Source organism: Osmerus mordax, chromosome 25 (genome assembly GCF_038355195.1).
Source record: "Osmerus mordax isolate fOsmMor3 chromosome 25, fOsmMor3.pri, whole genome shotgun sequence".
Taxonomy (NCBI): Eukaryota; Metazoa; Chordata; class Actinopteri; order Osmeriformes; family Osmeridae; genus Osmerus; species Osmerus mordax.
In genome coordinates this window covers 9,258,075-9,273,486 of record NC_090074.1, presented here as the reverse complement: position 1 = coordinate 9,273,486, position 15,412 = coordinate 9,258,075, and the positions used below count along the sequence as shown (strand labels likewise).

General features: G+C 51.1%; 45 non-coding genes across 45 annotated transcripts; 28 read left to right on the top strand and 17 right to left on the bottom strand.

Moving 5' to 3' along the window:
• Positions 1–254: 254 nt before the first annotated feature.
• On the top strand, positions 255–326 carry trnae-cuc (transfer RNA glutamic acid (anticodon CUC)). The gene has a single exon. It is a non-coding gene; the product is annotated as a tRNA-Glu (tRNA).
• Positions 327–420: 94 nt separating this feature from the next.
• trnay-gua (transfer RNA tyrosine (anticodon GUA)) lies at positions 421–510 on the bottom strand. The gene is given in 2 exon segments: positions 421–456; positions 474–510. It is a non-coding gene; the product is annotated as a tRNA-Tyr (tRNA).
• A 109-nt stretch (positions 511–619) lies between these two features.
• On the top strand, positions 620–691 carry trnae-uuc (transfer RNA glutamic acid (anticodon UUC)). Its single transcript has one exon. It is a non-coding gene; the product is annotated as a tRNA-Glu (tRNA).
• Positions 692–1,035: 344 nt separating this feature from the next.
• On the bottom strand, positions 1,036–1,108 carry trnak-uuu (transfer RNA lysine (anticodon UUU)). Its single transcript has one exon. It is a non-coding gene; the product is annotated as a tRNA-Lys (tRNA).
• A 566-nt stretch (positions 1,109–1,674) lies between these two features.
• Positions 1,675–1,746, top strand: trnaw-cca (transfer RNA tryptophan (anticodon CCA)). The gene has a single exon. It is a non-coding gene; the product is annotated as a tRNA-Trp (tRNA).
• Positions 1,747–2,081: 335 nt separating this feature from the next.
• Positions 2,082–2,155, top strand: trnan-guu (transfer RNA asparagine (anticodon GUU)). Its single transcript has one exon. It is a non-coding gene; the product is annotated as a tRNA-Asn (tRNA).
• Positions 2,156–2,385: 230 nt separating this feature from the next.
• On the top strand, positions 2,386–2,459 carry trnat-agu (transfer RNA threonine (anticodon AGU)). The gene has a single exon. It is a non-coding gene; the product is annotated as a tRNA-Thr (tRNA).
• A 200-nt stretch (positions 2,460–2,659) lies between these two features.
• Positions 2,660–2,749, bottom strand: trnay-gua (transfer RNA tyrosine (anticodon GUA)). Its single transcript is given in 2 exon segments — positions 2,660–2,695; positions 2,713–2,749. It is a non-coding gene; the product is annotated as a tRNA-Tyr (tRNA).
• Positions 2,750–2,858: 109 nt separating this feature from the next.
• Positions 2,859–2,930, top strand: trnae-uuc (transfer RNA glutamic acid (anticodon UUC)). Its single transcript has one exon. It is a non-coding gene; the product is annotated as a tRNA-Glu (tRNA).
• A 300-nt stretch (positions 2,931–3,230) lies between these two features.
• trnae-cuc (transfer RNA glutamic acid (anticodon CUC)) lies at positions 3,231–3,302 on the top strand. The gene has a single exon. It is a non-coding gene; the product is annotated as a tRNA-Glu (tRNA).
• Positions 3,303–3,396: 94 nt separating this feature from the next.
• trnay-gua (transfer RNA tyrosine (anticodon GUA)) lies at positions 3,397–3,486 on the bottom strand. Its single transcript is given in 2 exon segments — positions 3,397–3,432; positions 3,450–3,486. It is a non-coding gene; the product is annotated as a tRNA-Tyr (tRNA).
• Positions 3,487–4,011: 525 nt separating this feature from the next.
• trnak-uuu (transfer RNA lysine (anticodon UUU)) lies at positions 4,012–4,084 on the bottom strand. Its single transcript has one exon. It is a non-coding gene; the product is annotated as a tRNA-Lys (tRNA).
• Positions 4,085–4,650: 566 nt separating this feature from the next.
• Positions 4,651–4,722, top strand: trnaw-cca (transfer RNA tryptophan (anticodon CCA)). The gene has a single exon. It is a non-coding gene; the product is annotated as a tRNA-Trp (tRNA).
• A 335-nt stretch (positions 4,723–5,057) lies between these two features.
• trnan-guu (transfer RNA asparagine (anticodon GUU)) lies at positions 5,058–5,131 on the top strand. Its single transcript has one exon. It is a non-coding gene; the product is annotated as a tRNA-Asn (tRNA).
• Positions 5,132–5,361: 230 nt separating this feature from the next.
• On the top strand, positions 5,362–5,435 carry trnat-agu (transfer RNA threonine (anticodon AGU)). The gene has a single exon. It is a non-coding gene; the product is annotated as a tRNA-Thr (tRNA).
• Positions 5,436–5,462: 27 nt separating this feature from the next.
• trnae-cuc (transfer RNA glutamic acid (anticodon CUC)) lies at positions 5,463–5,534 on the top strand. The gene has a single exon. It is a non-coding gene; the product is annotated as a tRNA-Glu (tRNA).
• Positions 5,535–5,627: 93 nt separating this feature from the next.
• On the bottom strand, positions 5,628–5,717 carry trnay-gua (transfer RNA tyrosine (anticodon GUA)). The gene is given in 2 exon segments: positions 5,628–5,663; positions 5,681–5,717. It is a non-coding gene; the product is annotated as a tRNA-Tyr (tRNA).
• A 282-nt stretch (positions 5,718–5,999) lies between these two features.
• trnay-gua (transfer RNA tyrosine (anticodon GUA)) lies at positions 6,000–6,089 on the bottom strand. Its single transcript is given in 2 exon segments — positions 6,000–6,035; positions 6,053–6,089. It is a non-coding gene; the product is annotated as a tRNA-Tyr (tRNA).
• A 109-nt stretch (positions 6,090–6,198) lies between these two features.
• Positions 6,199–6,270, top strand: trnae-uuc (transfer RNA glutamic acid (anticodon UUC)). The gene has a single exon. It is a non-coding gene; the product is annotated as a tRNA-Glu (tRNA).
• Positions 6,271–6,743: 473 nt separating this feature from the next.
• On the bottom strand, positions 6,744–6,833 carry trnay-gua (transfer RNA tyrosine (anticodon GUA)). The gene is given in 2 exon segments: positions 6,744–6,779; positions 6,797–6,833. It is a non-coding gene; the product is annotated as a tRNA-Tyr (tRNA).
• A 109-nt stretch (positions 6,834–6,942) lies between these two features.
• On the top strand, positions 6,943–7,014 carry trnae-uuc (transfer RNA glutamic acid (anticodon UUC)). Its single transcript has one exon. It is a non-coding gene; the product is annotated as a tRNA-Glu (tRNA).
• A 300-nt stretch (positions 7,015–7,314) lies between these two features.
• Positions 7,315–7,386, top strand: trnae-cuc (transfer RNA glutamic acid (anticodon CUC)). The gene has a single exon. It is a non-coding gene; the product is annotated as a tRNA-Glu (tRNA).
• Positions 7,387–7,480: 94 nt separating this feature from the next.
• On the bottom strand, positions 7,481–7,570 carry trnay-gua (transfer RNA tyrosine (anticodon GUA)). The gene is given in 2 exon segments: positions 7,481–7,516; positions 7,534–7,570. It is a non-coding gene; the product is annotated as a tRNA-Tyr (tRNA).
• A 525-nt stretch (positions 7,571–8,095) lies between these two features.
• On the bottom strand, positions 8,096–8,168 carry trnak-uuu (transfer RNA lysine (anticodon UUU)). Its single transcript has one exon. It is a non-coding gene; the product is annotated as a tRNA-Lys (tRNA).
• A 566-nt stretch (positions 8,169–8,734) lies between these two features.
• On the top strand, positions 8,735–8,806 carry trnaw-cca (transfer RNA tryptophan (anticodon CCA)). Its single transcript has one exon. It is a non-coding gene; the product is annotated as a tRNA-Trp (tRNA).
• Positions 8,807–9,141: 335 nt separating this feature from the next.
• trnan-guu (transfer RNA asparagine (anticodon GUU)) lies at positions 9,142–9,215 on the top strand. Its single transcript has one exon. It is a non-coding gene; the product is annotated as a tRNA-Asn (tRNA).
• Positions 9,216–9,546: 331 nt separating this feature from the next.
• trnae-cuc (transfer RNA glutamic acid (anticodon CUC)) lies at positions 9,547–9,618 on the top strand. Its single transcript has one exon. It is a non-coding gene; the product is annotated as a tRNA-Glu (tRNA).
• Positions 9,619–9,711: 93 nt separating this feature from the next.
• trnay-gua (transfer RNA tyrosine (anticodon GUA)) lies at positions 9,712–9,801 on the bottom strand. Its single transcript is given in 2 exon segments — positions 9,712–9,747; positions 9,765–9,801. It is a non-coding gene; the product is annotated as a tRNA-Tyr (tRNA).
• Positions 9,802–9,910: 109 nt separating this feature from the next.
• Positions 9,911–9,982, top strand: trnae-uuc (transfer RNA glutamic acid (anticodon UUC)). Its single transcript has one exon. It is a non-coding gene; the product is annotated as a tRNA-Glu (tRNA).
• A 267-nt stretch (positions 9,983–10,249) lies between these two features.
• Positions 10,250–10,321, top strand: trnae-cuc (transfer RNA glutamic acid (anticodon CUC)). The gene has a single exon. It is a non-coding gene; the product is annotated as a tRNA-Glu (tRNA).
• A 94-nt stretch (positions 10,322–10,415) lies between these two features.
• Positions 10,416–10,505, bottom strand: trnay-gua (transfer RNA tyrosine (anticodon GUA)). Its single transcript is given in 2 exon segments — positions 10,416–10,451; positions 10,469–10,505. It is a non-coding gene; the product is annotated as a tRNA-Tyr (tRNA).
• Positions 10,506–10,614: 109 nt separating this feature from the next.
• On the top strand, positions 10,615–10,686 carry trnae-uuc (transfer RNA glutamic acid (anticodon UUC)). The gene has a single exon. It is a non-coding gene; the product is annotated as a tRNA-Glu (tRNA).
• A 344-nt stretch (positions 10,687–11,030) lies between these two features.
• Positions 11,031–11,103, bottom strand: trnak-uuu (transfer RNA lysine (anticodon UUU)). Its single transcript has one exon. It is a non-coding gene; the product is annotated as a tRNA-Lys (tRNA).
• A 566-nt stretch (positions 11,104–11,669) lies between these two features.
• On the top strand, positions 11,670–11,741 carry trnaw-cca (transfer RNA tryptophan (anticodon CCA)). The gene has a single exon. It is a non-coding gene; the product is annotated as a tRNA-Trp (tRNA).
• A 335-nt stretch (positions 11,742–12,076) lies between these two features.
• Positions 12,077–12,150, top strand: trnan-guu (transfer RNA asparagine (anticodon GUU)). Its single transcript has one exon. It is a non-coding gene; the product is annotated as a tRNA-Asn (tRNA).
• Positions 12,151–12,380: 230 nt separating this feature from the next.
• trnat-agu (transfer RNA threonine (anticodon AGU)) lies at positions 12,381–12,454 on the top strand. The gene has a single exon. It is a non-coding gene; the product is annotated as a tRNA-Thr (tRNA).
• Positions 12,455–12,481: 27 nt separating this feature from the next.
• Positions 12,482–12,553, top strand: trnae-cuc (transfer RNA glutamic acid (anticodon CUC)). The gene has a single exon. It is a non-coding gene; the product is annotated as a tRNA-Glu (tRNA).
• Positions 12,554–12,646: 93 nt separating this feature from the next.
• On the bottom strand, positions 12,647–12,736 carry trnay-gua (transfer RNA tyrosine (anticodon GUA)). The gene is given in 2 exon segments: positions 12,647–12,682; positions 12,700–12,736. It is a non-coding gene; the product is annotated as a tRNA-Tyr (tRNA).
• A 282-nt stretch (positions 12,737–13,018) lies between these two features.
• Positions 13,019–13,108, bottom strand: trnay-gua (transfer RNA tyrosine (anticodon GUA)). The gene is given in 2 exon segments: positions 13,019–13,054; positions 13,072–13,108. It is a non-coding gene; the product is annotated as a tRNA-Tyr (tRNA).
• Positions 13,109–13,217: 109 nt separating this feature from the next.
• trnae-uuc (transfer RNA glutamic acid (anticodon UUC)) lies at positions 13,218–13,289 on the top strand. Its single transcript has one exon. It is a non-coding gene; the product is annotated as a tRNA-Glu (tRNA).
• Positions 13,290–13,589: 300 nt separating this feature from the next.
• On the top strand, positions 13,590–13,661 carry trnae-cuc (transfer RNA glutamic acid (anticodon CUC)). The gene has a single exon. It is a non-coding gene; the product is annotated as a tRNA-Glu (tRNA).
• Positions 13,662–13,755: 94 nt separating this feature from the next.
• trnay-gua (transfer RNA tyrosine (anticodon GUA)) lies at positions 13,756–13,845 on the bottom strand. The gene is given in 2 exon segments: positions 13,756–13,791; positions 13,809–13,845. It is a non-coding gene; the product is annotated as a tRNA-Tyr (tRNA).
• A 109-nt stretch (positions 13,846–13,954) lies between these two features.
• Positions 13,955–14,026, top strand: trnae-uuc (transfer RNA glutamic acid (anticodon UUC)). The gene has a single exon. It is a non-coding gene; the product is annotated as a tRNA-Glu (tRNA).
• A 344-nt stretch (positions 14,027–14,370) lies between these two features.
• trnak-uuu (transfer RNA lysine (anticodon UUU)) lies at positions 14,371–14,443 on the bottom strand. The gene has a single exon. It is a non-coding gene; the product is annotated as a tRNA-Lys (tRNA).
• Positions 14,444–15,009: 566 nt separating this feature from the next.
• trnaw-cca (transfer RNA tryptophan (anticodon CCA)) lies at positions 15,010–15,081 on the top strand. The gene has a single exon. It is a non-coding gene; the product is annotated as a tRNA-Trp (tRNA).
• The last annotated feature ends 331 nt before the right edge of the window (positions 15,082–15,412 follow it).

Sequence of the window (15,412 nt, the reverse complement as noted above, 5' to 3'; positions counted from 1 at the left end):
AACTCGGTCCTCATCTTCAGGTGGCTGAGGGGTGAGGGAATCGGAGGGAATCGGACTAGTAATCAGAAGGTTGCTGGTTCGATCCCTGGCTCTGCCGAATGACGTTGTGTCCTTGGGCAAGGCACTTCACCCTACTTGCCTCGGGGGGAATGTCCCTGTACTTACTGTAAGTCGCTCTGGATAAGAGCGTCTGCTAAATGACTAAATGTAAATGTAAAATGTATCTTTGACAGCGAGCAGAGGAAGCCAAGCTCTCCCTGGTGGTCTAGTGGCTAGGATTCGGCGCTCTCACCGCCGCGGCCCGGGTTCGATTCCCGGTCAGGGAAACCTGTTTTGAGACCTCTCTTAAAATGGGGGGTCTCCCTGCTGTGAGAGCTGCATTGTCGCCAGATAGGCCACATTTTTAGGCCAAAACATCCCTCCTTCGAGCCGGATTTGAACCAGCGACCTAAGGATTTCTAACCGCTTTTGACCTACAGTCCTCCGCTCTACCAACTGAGCTATCGAAGGGTGAGCGAGTGGGGGGTTTTATTTGCGAGGAAGGCATGCAATCTCCCATCCTCCAGTTCAGACACGCAAGAAAAAAGGCCCTTGCTGAGGCAATCCTCTTTTAAGAGTCTCCCTGGTGGTCTAGTGGCTAGGATTCGGCGCTTTCACCGCCGCGGCCCGGGTTCGATTCCCGGTCAGGGAACCTAAGGGTCAGTTGAAATCTCTGCCTTTGACTCGCTTAGTTTTGCAACTTGGTCCTCATCTTCAGGTGTCAGAACATTCAGGGTTCGATTCCCGGTCAGGGAACTTAAGTGTCAGCGGAAATCTTTGTGACAGCTGGCTTTTTGCATTCTTTGTCTCAAAGTAAGGCGTGCAACAGAGACAAGGGTTGCTGCGTGCCATAAGTCACGCTGTGTAGTTTGAACACACAGCTCACGCAGGGACTTGAACGCTGGACCCTCAGATTAAAAGCTTCCATTGTTTCCTCAAAGTGAGGTATATAAGAGAGACAGTGGCAGGCCGCTCCGACAAGGTTTGAACACACGCCGCCCGAACAGGGACTTGAACCCTGGACCCTCAGATTAAAAGTCTGATGCTCTGCCGACTGAGCTATACAGGCTCTGGAAGCACAGAAAACTCAGAGTATTTTGTGGAACTTCCGCATGTAAATCTCCTCGCCCACACAAACCCTTAAGGAACGTATGGCGAATCCCTGGCAAGTGTAGCGGGGTTTGCTCGTTGAAGAATAGAAATACTTTGCCAATCGTCAACATTAGTGAGCACGCACCCGTCAAAATGTCTTTGACAATGAATTTGTTCATGTAAGGTCAATATGGATCGTATGAACGAGTTTGATTTTGAACTTGTTATGAGATTGGTTTCAAGGAACAGCTGCAGGGGTCACGAGACTGTCTCGTGACCCCTGCAGCTGTCTCTAGTCTGCGTGATCTCAGCCAGGTTGCAATTAGAATTGCGTTTTTGGGGACTTCTTCTGTGGAATCGTTCAGGCAGTGTTGCACAGGCACTAAAGTAATCTTGTTGAATCCCAGGAGAAGCTTGGCGACGTCCATTGGGACGTCAATCCTGATGGCGTTCACGCCATAGTTGGTACTCTCAGCGCACTTTGCGGCACAGCGTTTGCACATCAGAGTCCACGTCCGAGTGTTGCCTCCTTACATGCACACAGGCCTCGTGGCGCAACGGTAGCGCGTCTGACTCCAGATCAGAAGGTTGTGTGTTCAAATCACGTCGGGGTCAGCGGTCATTATGGGTGGCCCTCCATTGGGAAAAAAAATTCTTAATTGCGGACGCTGTGAGAGCTCACTCTTTTACAGAACTGGCAAAATCAAGCTCTGATTGCTTCCTCAAAGTGAGTCATGCCATCACTTCTAGGCAGGGCAAAGAAAAGCCATTCAAAGGTTGTGGGTTTGAGTCCCACCAGAGTCGTTGTCTTTGTTTCCCAAACTCCCGTTGACAGATCACAGGAAGAGTTATTACTATGGCCGCTCCTCCTCCTCTTCTTCATGGGGAGTTTTGGCAAACGTCTCCCAGCGTTTCCTTCCATTTTTCATTCATGGTTCTGCGGAGACAGGGTCTCTGTGGCGCAATTGGTTAGCGCGTTCGGCTGTTAACCGAAAGGATGGTGGTTCGAGCCCACCCAGGGACGAGTGTTTTCTTGTTTACTTCTGTTGTGGGTCCTGCCTGTGTGACAATGAGCTATACCGCCATCAGAGTCGAAGAAGCTGGAAAATCTCTTCATTCTGGTGCCTTGAGAGGCTTTGCTGCATGCTGGGCATAACCTTCGGAGGTGTCTTTCAAAGACGCTGTAGACCCCAGCTCAAAGCACCTACCCAAAGAGAACACAGCAGCCTGAGCCCGTCGTGGAGCATTAAGCAAGGCGCCGTGGCTTAGTTGGTCAAAGCGCCTGTCTAGTAAACAGGAGATCCTGAGTTCAAATCTCAGCGGTGCCTTTTTTGGCCCAAGAGGAAGCCAAGCTCTCCCTGGTGGTCTAGTGGCTAGGATTCGGCGCTCTCACCGCCGCGGCCCGGGTTCGATTCCTGGTCAGGGAAACCTGTTTTGAGATCTCTCTTAAAATGGGGGTCTCCCTTCTGTGAGAGCAGCCTTGTTGCATTGTCGCCAGAGAGGCCACATTTTTAGGCCAAAACATTCCTCCTTCGAGCCGGATTTGAACCAGCGACCTAAGGATTTCTAACCGCTTTTGACCTACAGTCCTCCGCTCTACCAACTGAGCTATCGAAGGGTGAGGGAGTGGGAGGTTTTATTTGCGAGGAAGGCATGCAATCTCCCATCCTCCAGTTCAGACACGCAAGAAAAAAAGCCCTTGCTGAGGCAATCCTCTTTTAAAAGTCTCCCTGGTGGTCTAGTGGCTAGGATTCGGCGCTTTCACCGCCGCGGCCCGGGTTCGATTCCCGGTCAGGGAACCTAAGGGTCAGTTGAAATCTCTGCCTTTGACTCGCTTAGTTTTGCAACTTGGTCCTCATCTTCAGGTGGCTGAGGGGTGAGGGAATCGGAGGGAATCGGACTAGTAATCAGAAGGTTGCTGGTTCGATCCCTGGCTCTGCCGAATGACGTTGTGTCCTTGGGCAAGGCACTTCACCCTACTTGCCTCGGGGGGAATGTCCCTGTACTTACTGTAAGTCGCTCTGGATAAGAGCGTCTGCTAAATGACTAAATGTAAATGTAAAATGTATCTTTGACAGCGAGCAGAGGAAGCCAAGCTCTCCCTGGTGGTCTAGTGGCTAGGATTCGGCGCTCTCACCGCCGCGGCCCGGGTTCGATTCCCGGTCAGGGAAACCTGTTTTGAGACCTCTCTTAAAATGGGGGGTCTCCCTGCTGTGAGAGCTGCATTGTCGCCAGATAGGCCACATTTTTAGGCCAAAACATCCCTCCTTCGAGCCGGATTTGAACCAGCGACCTAAGGATTTCTAACCGCTTTTGACCTACAGTCCTCCGCTCTACCAACTGAGCTATCGAAGGGTGAGCGAGTGGGGGGTTTTATTTGCGAGGAAGGCATGCAATCTCCCATCCTCCAGTTCAGACACGCAAGAAAAAAAGCCCTTGCTGAGGCAATCCTCTTTTAACAGTCTCCCTGGTGGTCTAGTGGCTAGGATTCGGCGCTTTCACCGCCGCCACCCGGGTTCGATTCCCGGTCAGGGAACCTAAGGGTCAGTTGAAATCTCTGCCTTTGACTCGCTTAGTTTTGCAACTTGGTCCTCATCTTCAGGTGTCAGAACATTCAGGGTTCGATTCCCGGTCAGGGAACTTAAGTGTCAGCGGAAATCTTTGTGACAGCTGGCTTTTTGCATTCTTTGTCTCAAAGTAAGGCGTGCAACAGAGACAAGGGTTGCTGCGTGCCATAAGTCACGCTGTGTAGTTTGAACACACAGCTCACGCAGGGACTTGAACGCTGGACCCTCAGATTAAAAGCTTCCATTGTTTCCTCAAAGTGAGGTATATAAGAGAGACAATGGCAGGCCGCTCCGACAAGGTTTGAACACACGCCGCCCGAACAGGGACTTGAACCCTGGACCCTCAGATTAAAAGTCTGATGCTCTGCCGACTGAGCTATACAGGCTCTGGAAGCACAGAAAACTCAGAGTATTTTGTGGAACTTCCGCATGTAAATCTCCTCGCCCACACAAACCCTTAAGGAACGTATGGCGAATCCCTGGCAAGTGTAGCGGGGTTTGCTCGTTGAAGAATAGAAATACTTTGCCAATCGTCAACATTAGTGAGCACGCACCCGTCAAAATGTCTTTGACAATGAATTTGTTCATGTAAGGTCAATATGGATCGTATGAACGAGTTTGATTTTGAACTTGTTATGAGATTGGTTTCAAGGAACAGCTGCAGGGGTCACGAGACTGTCTCGTGACCCCTGCAGCTGTCTCTAGTCTGCGTGATCTCAGCCAGGTTGCAATTAGAATTGCGTTTTTGGGGACTTCTTCTGTGGAATCGTTCAGGCAGTGTTGCACAGGCACTAAAGTAATCTTGTTGAATCCCAGGAGAAGCTTGGCGACGTCCATTGGGACGTCAATCCTGATGGCGTTCACGCCATAGTTGGTACTCTCAGCGCACTTTGCGGCACAGCGTTTGCACATCAGAGTCCACGTCCGAGTGTTGCCTCCTTACATGCACACAGGCCTCGTGGCGCAACGGTAGCGCGTCTGACTCCAGATCAGAAGGTTGTGTGTTCAAATCACATCAGGGTCAGCGGTCATTATGGGTGGCCCTCCATTGGGAAAAAAAATTCTTAATTGCGGACGCTGTGAGAGCTCACTCTTTTACAGAACTGGCAAAATCAAGCTCTGATTGCTTCCTCAAAGTGAGTCATGCCATCACTTCTAGGCAGGGCAAAGAAAAGCCATTCAAAGGTTGTGGGTTTGAGTCCCACCAGAGTCGTTGTCTTTGTTTCCCAAACTCCCGTTGACAGATCACAGGAAGAGTTATTACTATGGCCGCTCCTCCTCCTCTTCTTCATGGGGAGTTTTGGCAAACGTCTCCCAGCGTTTCCTTCCATTTTTCATTCATGGTTCTGCGGAGACAGGGTCTCTGTGGCGCAATTGGTTAGCGCGTTCGGCTGTTAACCGAAAGGATGGTGGTTCGAGCCCACCCAGGGACGAGTGTTTTCTTGTTTACTTCTGTTGTGGGTCCTGCCTGTGTGACAATGAGCTATACCGCCATCAGAGTCGAAGAAGCTGGAAAATCTCTTCATTCTGGTGCCTTGAGAGGCTTTGCTGCATGCTGGGCATAACCTTCGGAGGTGTCTTTCAAAGACGCTGTAGACCCCAGCTCAAAGCACCTACCCAAAGAGAACACAGCAGCCTGAGCCCGTCATGGAGCATTAAGCAAGGCGCCGTGGCTTAGTTGGTCAAAGCGCCTGTCTAGTAAACAGGAGATCCTGAGTTCAAATCTCAGCGGTGCCTTTTTTGGCCCAAGAGGAAGCCAAGCTCTCCCTGGTGGTCTAGTGGCTAGGATTCGGCGCTCTCACCGCCGCGGCCCGGGTTCGATTCCCGGTCAGGGAAACCTGTTTTGAGACCTCTCTTAAAATGGGGGTGTCCCTGCTGTGAGAGCTGCATTGACGCCAGATAGGCCACATTTTTAGGCCAAAACATCCCTCCTTCGAGCCGGATTTGAACCAGCGACCTAAGGATTTCTAACCGCTTTTGACCTACAGTCCTCCGCTCTACCAACTGAGCTATCGAAGGGTGAGCGAGTAGGAGGTTTTATTTGCGAGGAAGGCATGCAATCTCCCATCCTCCAGTTCAGACACGCAAGAAAAAAAGCCCTTGCTGAGGCAATCCTCTTTTAAGAGTCTCCCTGGTGGTCTAGTGGCTAGGATTCGGCGCTCTCACCGCCGCGGCCCGGGTTCGATTCCTGGTCAGGGAAACCTGTTTTGAGATCTCTCTTAAAATGGGGGTCTCCCTTCTGTGAGAGCAGCCTTGTTGCATTGTCGCCAGAGAGGCCACATTTTTAGGCCAAAACATTCCTCCTTCGAGCCGGATTTGAACCAGCGGCCTAAGGATTTCTAACCGCTTTTGACCTACAGTCCTCCGCTCTACCAACTGAGCTATCGAAGGGTGAGGGAGTGGGAGGTTTTATTTGCGAGGAAGGCATGCAATCTCCCATCCTCCAGTTCAGACACGCAAGAAAAAAAGCCCTTGCTGAGGCAATCCTCTTTTAAAAGTCTCCCTGGTGGTCTAGTGGCTAGGATTCGGCGCTTTCACCGCCGCGGCCCGGGTTCGATTCCCGGTCAGGGAACTTAAGGGTCAGTTGAAATCTCTGCCTTTGACTCGCTTAGTTTTGCAACTCGGTCCTCATCTTCAGGTGGCTGAGGGGTGAGGGAATCGGAGGGAATCGGACTAGTAATCAGAAGGTTGCTGGTTCGATCCCTGGCTCTGCCGAATGACGTTGTGTCCTTGGGCAAGGCACTTCACCCTACTTGCCTCGGGGGGAATGTCCCTGTACTTACTGTAAGTCGCTCTGGATAAGAGCGTCTGCTAAATGACTAAATGTAAATGTAAAATGTATCTTTGACAGCGAGCAGAGGAAGCCAAGCTCTCCCTGGTGGTCTAGTGGCTAGGATTCGGCGCTCTCACCGCCGCGGCCCGGGTTCGATTCCTGGTCAGGGAAACCTGTTTTGAGATCTCTCTTAAAATGGGGGTCTCCCTTCTGTGAGAGCAGCCTTGTTGCATTGTCGCCAGAGAGGCCACATTTTTAGGCCAAAACATTCCTCCTTCGAGCCGGATTTGAACCAGCGACCTAAGGATTTCTAACCGCTTTTGACCTACAGTCCTCCGCTCTACCAACTGAGCTATCGAAGGGTGAGGGAGTGGGAGGTTTTATTTGCGAGGAAGGCATGCAATCTCCCATCCTCCAGTTCAGACACGCAAGAAAAAAAGCCCTTGCTGAGGCAATCCTCTTTTAAAAGTCTCCCTGGTGGTCTAGTGGCTAGGATTCGGCGCTTTCACCGCCGCGGCCCGGGTTCGATTCCCGGTCAGGGAACCTAAGGGTCAGTTGAAATCTCTGCCTTTGACTCGCTTAGTTTTGCAACTTGGTCCTCATCTTCAGGTGGCTGAGGGGTGAGGGAATCGGAGGGAATCGGACTAGTAATCAGAAGGTTGCTGGTTCGATCCCTGGCTCTGCCGAATGACGTTGTGTCCTTGGGCAAGGCACTTCACCCTACTTGCCTCGGGGGGAATGTCCCTGTACTTACTGTAAGTCGCTCTGGATAAGAGCGTCTGCTAAATGACTAAATGTAAATGTAAAATGTATCTTTGACAGCGAGCAGAGGAAGCCAAGCTCTCCCTGGTGGTCTAGTGGCTAGGATTCGGCGCTCTCACCGCCGCGGCCCGGGTTCGATTCCCGGTCAGGGAAACCTGTTTTGAGACCTCTCTTAAAATGGGGGGTCTCCCTGCTGTGAGAGCTGCATTGTCGCCAGATAGGCCACATTTTTAGGCCAAAACATCCCTCCTTCGAGCCGGATTTGAACCAGCGACCTAAGGATTTCTAACCGCTTTTGACCTACAGTCCTCCGCTCTACCAACTGAGCTATCGAAGGGTGAGCGAGTGGGGGGTTTTATTTGCGAGGAAGGCATGCAATCTCCCATCCTCCAGTTCAGACACGCAAGAAAAAAAGCCCTTGCTGAGGCAATCCTCTTTTAACAGTCTCCCTGGTGGTCTAGTGGCTAGGATTCGGCGCTTTCACCGCCGCCACCCGGGTTCGATTCCCGGTCAGGGAACCTAAGGGTCAGTTGAAATCTCTGCCTTTGACTCGCTTAGTTTTGCAACTTGGTCCTCATCTTCAGGTGTCAGAACATTCAGGGTTCGATTCCCGGTCAGGGAACTTAAGTGTCAGCGGAAATCTTTGTGACAGCTGGCTTTTTGCATTCTTTGTCTCAAAGTAAGGCGTGCAACAGAGACAAGGGTTGCTGCGTGCCATAAGTCACGCTGTGTAGTTTGAACACACAGCTCACGCAGGGACTTGAACGCTGGACCCTCAGATTAAAAGCTTCCATTGTTTCCTCAAAGTGAGGTATATAAGAGAGACAATGGCAGGCCGCTCCGACAAGGTTTGAACACACGCCGCCCGAACAGGGACTTGAACCCTGGACCCTCAGATTAAAAGTCTGATGCTCTGCCGACTGAGCTATACAGGCTCTGGAAGCACAGAAAACTCAGAGTATTTTGTGGAACTTCCGCATGTAAATCTCCTCGCCCACACAAACCCTTAAGGAACGTATGGCGAATCCCTGGCAAGTGTAGCGGGGTTTGCTCGTTGAAGAATAGAAATACTTTGCCAATCGTCAACATTAGTGAGCACGCACCCGTCAAAATGTCTTTGACAATGAATTTGTTCATGTAAGGTCAATATGGATCGTATGAACGAGTTTGATTTTGAACTTGTTATGAGATTGGTTTCAAGGAACAGCTGCAGGGGTCACGAGACTGTCTCGTGACCCCTGCAGCTGTCTCTAGTCTGCGTGATCTCAGCCAGGTTGCAATTAGAATTGCGTTTTTGGGGACTTCTTCTGTGGAATCGTTCAGGCAGTGTTGCACAGGCACTAAAGTAATCTTGTTGAATCCCAGGAGAAGCTTGGCGACGTCCATTGGGACGTCAATCCTGATGGCGTTCACGCCATAGTTGGTACTCTCAGCGCACTTTGCGGCACAGCGTTTGCACATCAGAGTCCACGTCCGAGTGTTGCCTCCTTACATGCACACAGGCCTCGTGGCGCAACGGTAGCGCGTCTGACTCCAGATCAGAAGGTTGTGTGTTCAAATCACATCAGGGTCAGCGGTCATTATGGGTGGCCCTCCATTGGGAAAAAAAATTCTTAATTGCGGACGCTGTGAGAGCTCACTCTTTTACAGAACTGGCAAAATCAAGCTCTGATTGCTTCCTCAAAGTGAGTCATGCCATCACTTCTAGGCAGGGCAAAGAAAAGCCATTCAAAGGTTGTGGGTTTGAGTCCCACCAGAGTCGTTGTCTTTGTTTCCCAAACTCCCGTTGACAGATCACAGGAAGAGTTATTACTATGGCCGCTCCTCCTCCTCTTCTTCATGGGGAGTTTTGGCAAACGTCTCCCAGCGTTTCCTTCCATTTTTCATTCATGGTTCTGCGGAGACAGGGTCTCTGTGGCGCAATTGGTTAGCGCGTTCGGCTGTTAACCGAAAGGATGGTGGTTCGAGCCCACCCAGGGACGAGTGTTTTCTTGTTTACTTCTGTTGTGGGTCCTGCCTGTGTGACAATGAGCTATACCGCCATCAGAGTCGAAGAAGCTGGAAAATCTCTTCATTCTGGTGCCTTGAGAGGCTTTGCTGCATGCTGGGCATAACCTTCGGAGGTGTCTTTCAAAGACGCTGTAGACCCCAGCTCAAAGCACCTACCCAAAGAGAACACAGCAGCCTGAGCCCGTCATGGAGCATTAAGCAAGGCGCTGTGGCTTAGTTGGTCAAAGCGCCTGTCTAGTAAACAGGAGATCCTGAGTTCAAATCTCAGCGGTGCCTTTTTTGGCCCAAGAGGAAGCCAAGCTCTCCCTGGTGGTCTAGTGGCTAGGATTCGGCGCTCTCACCGCCGCGGCCCGGGTTCGATTCCCGGTCAGGGAAACCTGTTTTGAGACCTCTCTTAAAATGGGGGTGTCCCTGCTGTGAGAGCTGCATTGACGCCAGATAGGCCACATTTTTAGGCCAAAACATCCCTCCTTCGAGCCGGATTTGAACCAGCGACCTAAGGATTTCTAACCGCTTTTGACCTACAGTCCTCCGCTCTACCAACTGAGCTATCGAAGGGTGAGGGAGTGGGAGGTTTTATTTGCGAGGAAGGCATGCAATCTCCCATCCTCCAGTTCAGACACGCAAGAAAAAAAGCCCTTGCTGAGGCAATCCACTTTTAAAAGTCTCCCTGGTGGTCTAGTGGCTAGGATTCGGCGCTTTCACCGCCGCGGCCCGGGTTCGATTCCCGGTCAGGGAACCTAAAGGTCAGTTGAAATCTCTGCCTTTGACTCGCTTAGTTTTGCAACTTGGTCCTCATCTTCAGGTGGCTGAGGGGTGAGGGAATCGGAGGGAATCGGACTAGTAATCAGAAGGTTGCTGGTTCGATCCCTGGCTCTGCCGAATGACGTTGTGTCCTTGGGCAAGGCACTTCACCCTACTTGCCTCGGGGGGAATGTCCCTGTACTTACTGTAAGTCGCTCTGGATAAGAGCGTCTGCTAAATGCGAGCCGAGGAAGCCAAGCTCTCCCTGGTGGTCTAGTGGCTAGGATTCGGCGCTCTCACCGCCGCGGCCCGGGTTCGATTCCCGGTCAGGGAAACCTGTTTTGAGACCTCTCTTAAAATGGGGGGTCTCCCTGCTGTGAGAGCTGCATTGTCGCCAGATAGGCCACATTTTTAGGCCAAAACATCCCTCCTTCGAGCCGGATTTGAACCAGCGACCTAAGGATTTCTAACCGCTTTTGACCTACAGTCCTCCGCTCTACCAACTGAGCTATCGAAGGGTGAGCGAGTGGGGGGTTTTATTTGCGAGGAAGGCATGCAATCTCCCATCCTCCAGTTCAGACACGCAAGAAAAAAAGCCCTTGCTGAGGCAATCCTCTTTTAAGAGTCTCCCTGGTGGTCTAGTGGCTAGGATTCGGCGCTTTCACCGCCGCGGCCCGGGTTCGATTCCCGGTCAGGGAACCTAAGGGTCAGTTGAAATCTCTGCCTTTGACTCGCTTCGTTTTGCAACTTGGTCCTCATCTTCAGGTGTCAGAACATTCAGGGTTCGATTCCCGGTCAGGGAACTTAAGTGTCAGCGGAAATCTTTGTGACAGCTGGCTTTTTGCATTCTTTGTCTCAAAGTAAGGCGTGCAACAGAGACAAGGGTTGCTGCGTGCCATAAGTCACGCTGTGTAGTTTGAACACACAGCTCACGCAGGGACTTGAACGCTGGACCCTCAGATTAAAAGCTTCCATTGTTTCCTCAAAGTGAGGTATATAAGAGAGACAATGGCAGGCCGCTCCGACAAGGTTTGAACACACGCCGCCCGAACAGGGACTTGAACCCTGGACCCTCAGATTAAAAGTCTGATGCTCTGCCGACTGAGCTATACAGGCTCTGGAAGCACAGAAAACTCAGAGTATTTTGTGGAACTTCCGCATGTAAATCTCCTCGCCCACACAAACCCTTAAGGAACGTATGGCGAATCCCTGGCAAGTGTAGCGGGGTTTGCTCGTTGAAGAATAGAAATACTTTGCCAATCGTCAACATTAGTGAGCACGCACCCGTCAAAATGTCTTTGACAATGAATTTGTTCATGTAAGGTCAATATGGATCGTATGAACGAGTTTGATTTTGAACTTGTTATGAGATTGGTTTCAAGGAACAGCTGTAGGGGTCACGAGACTGTCTCGTGACCCCTGCAGCTGTCTCTAGTCTGCGTGATCTCAGCCAGGTTGCAATTAGAATTGCGTTTTTGGGGACTTCTTCTGTGGAATCGTTCAGGCAGTGTTGCACAGGCACTAAAGTAATCTTGTTGAATCCCAGGAGAAGCTTGGCGACGTCCATTGGGACGTCAATCCTGATGGCGTTCACGCCATAGTTGGTACTCTCAGCGCACTTTGCGGCACAGCGTTTGCACATCAGAGTCCACGTCCGAGTGTTGCCTCCTTACATGCACACAGGCCTCGTGGCGCAACGGTAGCGCGTCTGACTCCAGATCAGAAGGTTGTGTGTTCAAATCACATCAGGGTCAGCGGTCATTATGGGTGGCCCTCCATTGGGAAAAAAAATTCTTAATTGCGGACGCTGTGAGAGCTCACTCTTTTACAGAACTGGCAAAATCAAGCTCTGATTGCTTCCTCAAAGTGAGTCATGCCATCACTTCTAGGCAGGGCAAAGAAAAGCCATTCAAAGGTTGTGGGTTTGAGTCCCACCAGAGTCGTTGTCTTTGTTTCCCAAACTCCCGTTGACAGATCACAGGAAGAGTTATTACTATGGCCGCTCCTCCTCCTCTTCTTCATGGGGAGTTTTGGCAAACGTCTCCCAGCGTTTCCTTCCATTTTTCATTCATGGTTCTGCGGAGACAGGGTCTCTGTGGCGCAATTGGTTAGCGCGTTCGGCTGTTAACCGAAAGGATGGTGGTTCGAGCCCACCCAGGGACGAGTGTTTTCTTGTTTACTTCTGTTGTGGGTCCTGCCTGTGTGACAATGAGCTATACCGCCATCAGAGTCGAAGAAGCTGGAAAATCTCTTCATTCTGGTGCCTTGAGAGGCTTTGCTGCATGCTGGGCATAACCTTCGGAGGTGTCTTTCAAAGACGCTGTAGACCCCAGCTCAAAGCACCTACCCAAAGAGAACACAGCAGCCTGAGCCCGTCGTGGAGCATTAAGCAAGGCGCCGTGGCTTAGTTGGTCAAAGCGCCTGTCTAGTAAACAGGAGATCCTGAGTTCAAATCTCAGCGGTGCCTTTTTTGGCCCAAGAGGAAGCCAAGCTCTCCCTGGTGGTCTAGTGGCTAGGATTCGGCGCTCTCACCGCCGCGGCCCGGGTTCGATTCCCGGTCAGGGAAACCTGTTTTGAGACCTCTCTTAAAATGGGGGTGTCCCTGCTGTGAGAGCTGCATTGACGCCAGATAGGCCACATTTTTAGGCCAAAACATCCCTCCTTCGAGCCGGATTTGAACCAGCGACCTAAGGATTTCTAACCGCTTTTGACCTACAGTCCTCCGCTCTACCAACTGAGCTATCGAAGGGTGAGCGAGTAGGAGGTTTTATTTGCGAGGAAGGCATGCAATCTCCCATCCTCCAGTTCAGACACGCAAGAAAAAAAGCCCTTGCTGAGGCAATCCTCTTTTAAGAGTCTCCCTGGTGGTCTAGTGGCTAGGATTCGGCGCTCTCACCGCCGCGGCCCGGGTTCGATTCCTGGTCAGGGAAACCTGTTTTGAGATCTCTCTTAAAATGGGGGTCTCCCTTCTGTGAGAGCAGCCTTGTTGCATTGTCGCCAGAGAGGCCACATTTTTAGGCCAAAACATTCCTCCTTCGAGCCGGATTTGAACCAGCGGCCTAAGGATTTCTAACCGCTTTTGACCTACAGTCCTCCGCTCTACCAACTGAGCTATCGAAGGGTGAGGGAGTGGGAGGTTTTATTTGCGAGGAAGGCATGCAATCTCCCATCCTCCAGTTCAGACACGCAAGAAAAAAAGCCCTTGCTGAGGCAATCCTCTTTTAAAAGTCTCCCTGGTGGTCTAGTGGCTAGGATTCGGCGCTTTCACCGCCGCGGCCCGGGTTCGATTCCCGGTCAGGGAACTTAAGGGTCAGTTGAAATCTCTGCCTTTGACTCGCTTAGTTTTGCAACTCGGTCCTCATCTTCAGGTGGCTGAGGGGTGAGGGAATCGGAGGGAATCGGACTAGTAATCAGAAGGTTGCTGGTTCGATCCCTGGCTCTGCCGAATGACGTTGTGTCCTTGGGCAAGGCACTTCACCCTACTTGCCTCGGGGGGAATGTCCCTGTACTTACTGTAAGTCGCTCTGGATAAGAGCGTCTGCTAAATGACTAAATGTAAATGTAAAATGTATCTTTGACAGCGAGCAGAGGAAGCCAAGCTCTCCCTGGTGGTCTAGTGGCTAGGATTCGGCGCTCTCACCGCCGCGGCCCGGGTTCGATTCCCGGTCAGGGAAACCTGTTTTGAGACCTCTCTTAAAATGGGGGGTCTCCCTGCTGTGAGAGCTGCATTGTCGCCAGATAGGCCACATTTTTAGGCCAAAACATCCCTCCTTCGAGCCGGATTTGAACCAGCGACCTAAGGATTTCTAACCGCTTTTGACCTACAGTCCTCCGCTCTACCAACTGAGCTATCGAAGGGTGAGCGAGTGGGGGGTTTTATTTGCGAGGAAGGCATGCAATCTCCCATCCTCCAGTTCAGACACGCAAGAAAAAAGGCCCTTGCTGAGGCAATCCTCTTTTAAGAGTCTCCCTGGTGGTCTAGTGGCTAGGATTCGGCGCTTTCACCGCCGCGGCCCGGGTTCGATTCCCGGTCAGGGAACCTAAGGGTCAGTTGAAATCTCTGCCTTTGACTCGCTTAGTTTTGCAACTTGGTCCTCATCTTCAGGTGTCAGAACATTCAGGGTTCGATTCCCGGTCAGGGAACTTAAGTGTCAGCGGAAATCTTTGTGACAGCTGGCTTTTTGCATTCTTTGTCTCAAAGTAAGGCGTGCAACAGAGACAAGGGTTGCTGCGTGCCATAAGTCACGCTGTGTAGTTTGAACACACAGCTCACGCAGGGACTTGAACGCTGGACCCTCAGATTAAAAGCTTCCATTGTTTCCTCAAAGTGAGGTATATAAGAGAGACAGTGGCAGGCCGCTCCGACAAGGTTTGAACACACGCCGCCCGAACAGGGACTTGAACCCTGGACCCTCAGATTAAAAGTCTGATGCTCTGCCGACTGAGCTATACAGGCTCTGGAAGCACAGAAAACTCAGAGTATTTTGTGGAACTTCCGCATGTAAATCTCCTCGCCCACACAAACCCTTAAGGAACGTATGGCGAATCCCTGGCAAGTGTAGCGGGGTTTGCTCGTTGAAGAATAGAAATACTTTGCCAATCGTCAACATTAGTGAGCACGCACCCGTCAAAATGTCTTTGACAATGAATTTGTTCATGTAAGGTCAATATGGATCGTATGAACGAGTTTGATTTTGAACTTGTTATGAGATTGGTTTCAAGGAACAGCTGCAGGGGTCACGAGACTGTCTCGTGACCCCTGCAGCTGTCTCTAGTCTGCGTGATCTCAGCCAGGTTGCAATTAGAATTGCGTTTTTGGGGACTTCTTCTGTGGAATCGTTCAGGCAGTGTTGCACAGGCACTAAAGTAATCTTGTTGAATCCCAGGAGAAGCTTGGCGACGTCCATTGGGACGTCAATCCTGATGGCGTTCACGCCATAGTTGGTACTCTCAGCGCACTTTGCGGCACAGCGTTTGCACATCAGAGTCCACGTCCGAGTGTTGCCTCCTTACATGCACACAGGCCTCGTGGCGCAACGGTAGCGCGTCTGACTCCAGATCAGAAGGTTGTGTGTTCAAATCACGTCGGGGTCAGCGGTCATTATGGGTGGCCCTCCATTGGGAAAAAAAATTCTTAATTGCGGACGCTGTGAGAGCTCACTCTTTTACAGAACTGGCAAAATCAAGCTCTGATTGCTTCCTCAAAGTGAGTCATGCCATCACTTCTAGGCAGGGCAAAGAAAAGCCATTCAAAGGTTGTGGGTTTGAGTCCCACCAGAGTCGTTGTCTTTGTTTCCCAAACTCCCGTTGACAGATCACAGGAAGAGTTATTACTATGGCCGCTCCTCCTCCTCTTCTTCATGGGGAGTTTTGGCAAACGTCTCCCAGCGTTTCCTTCCATTTTTCATTCATGGTTCTGCGGAGA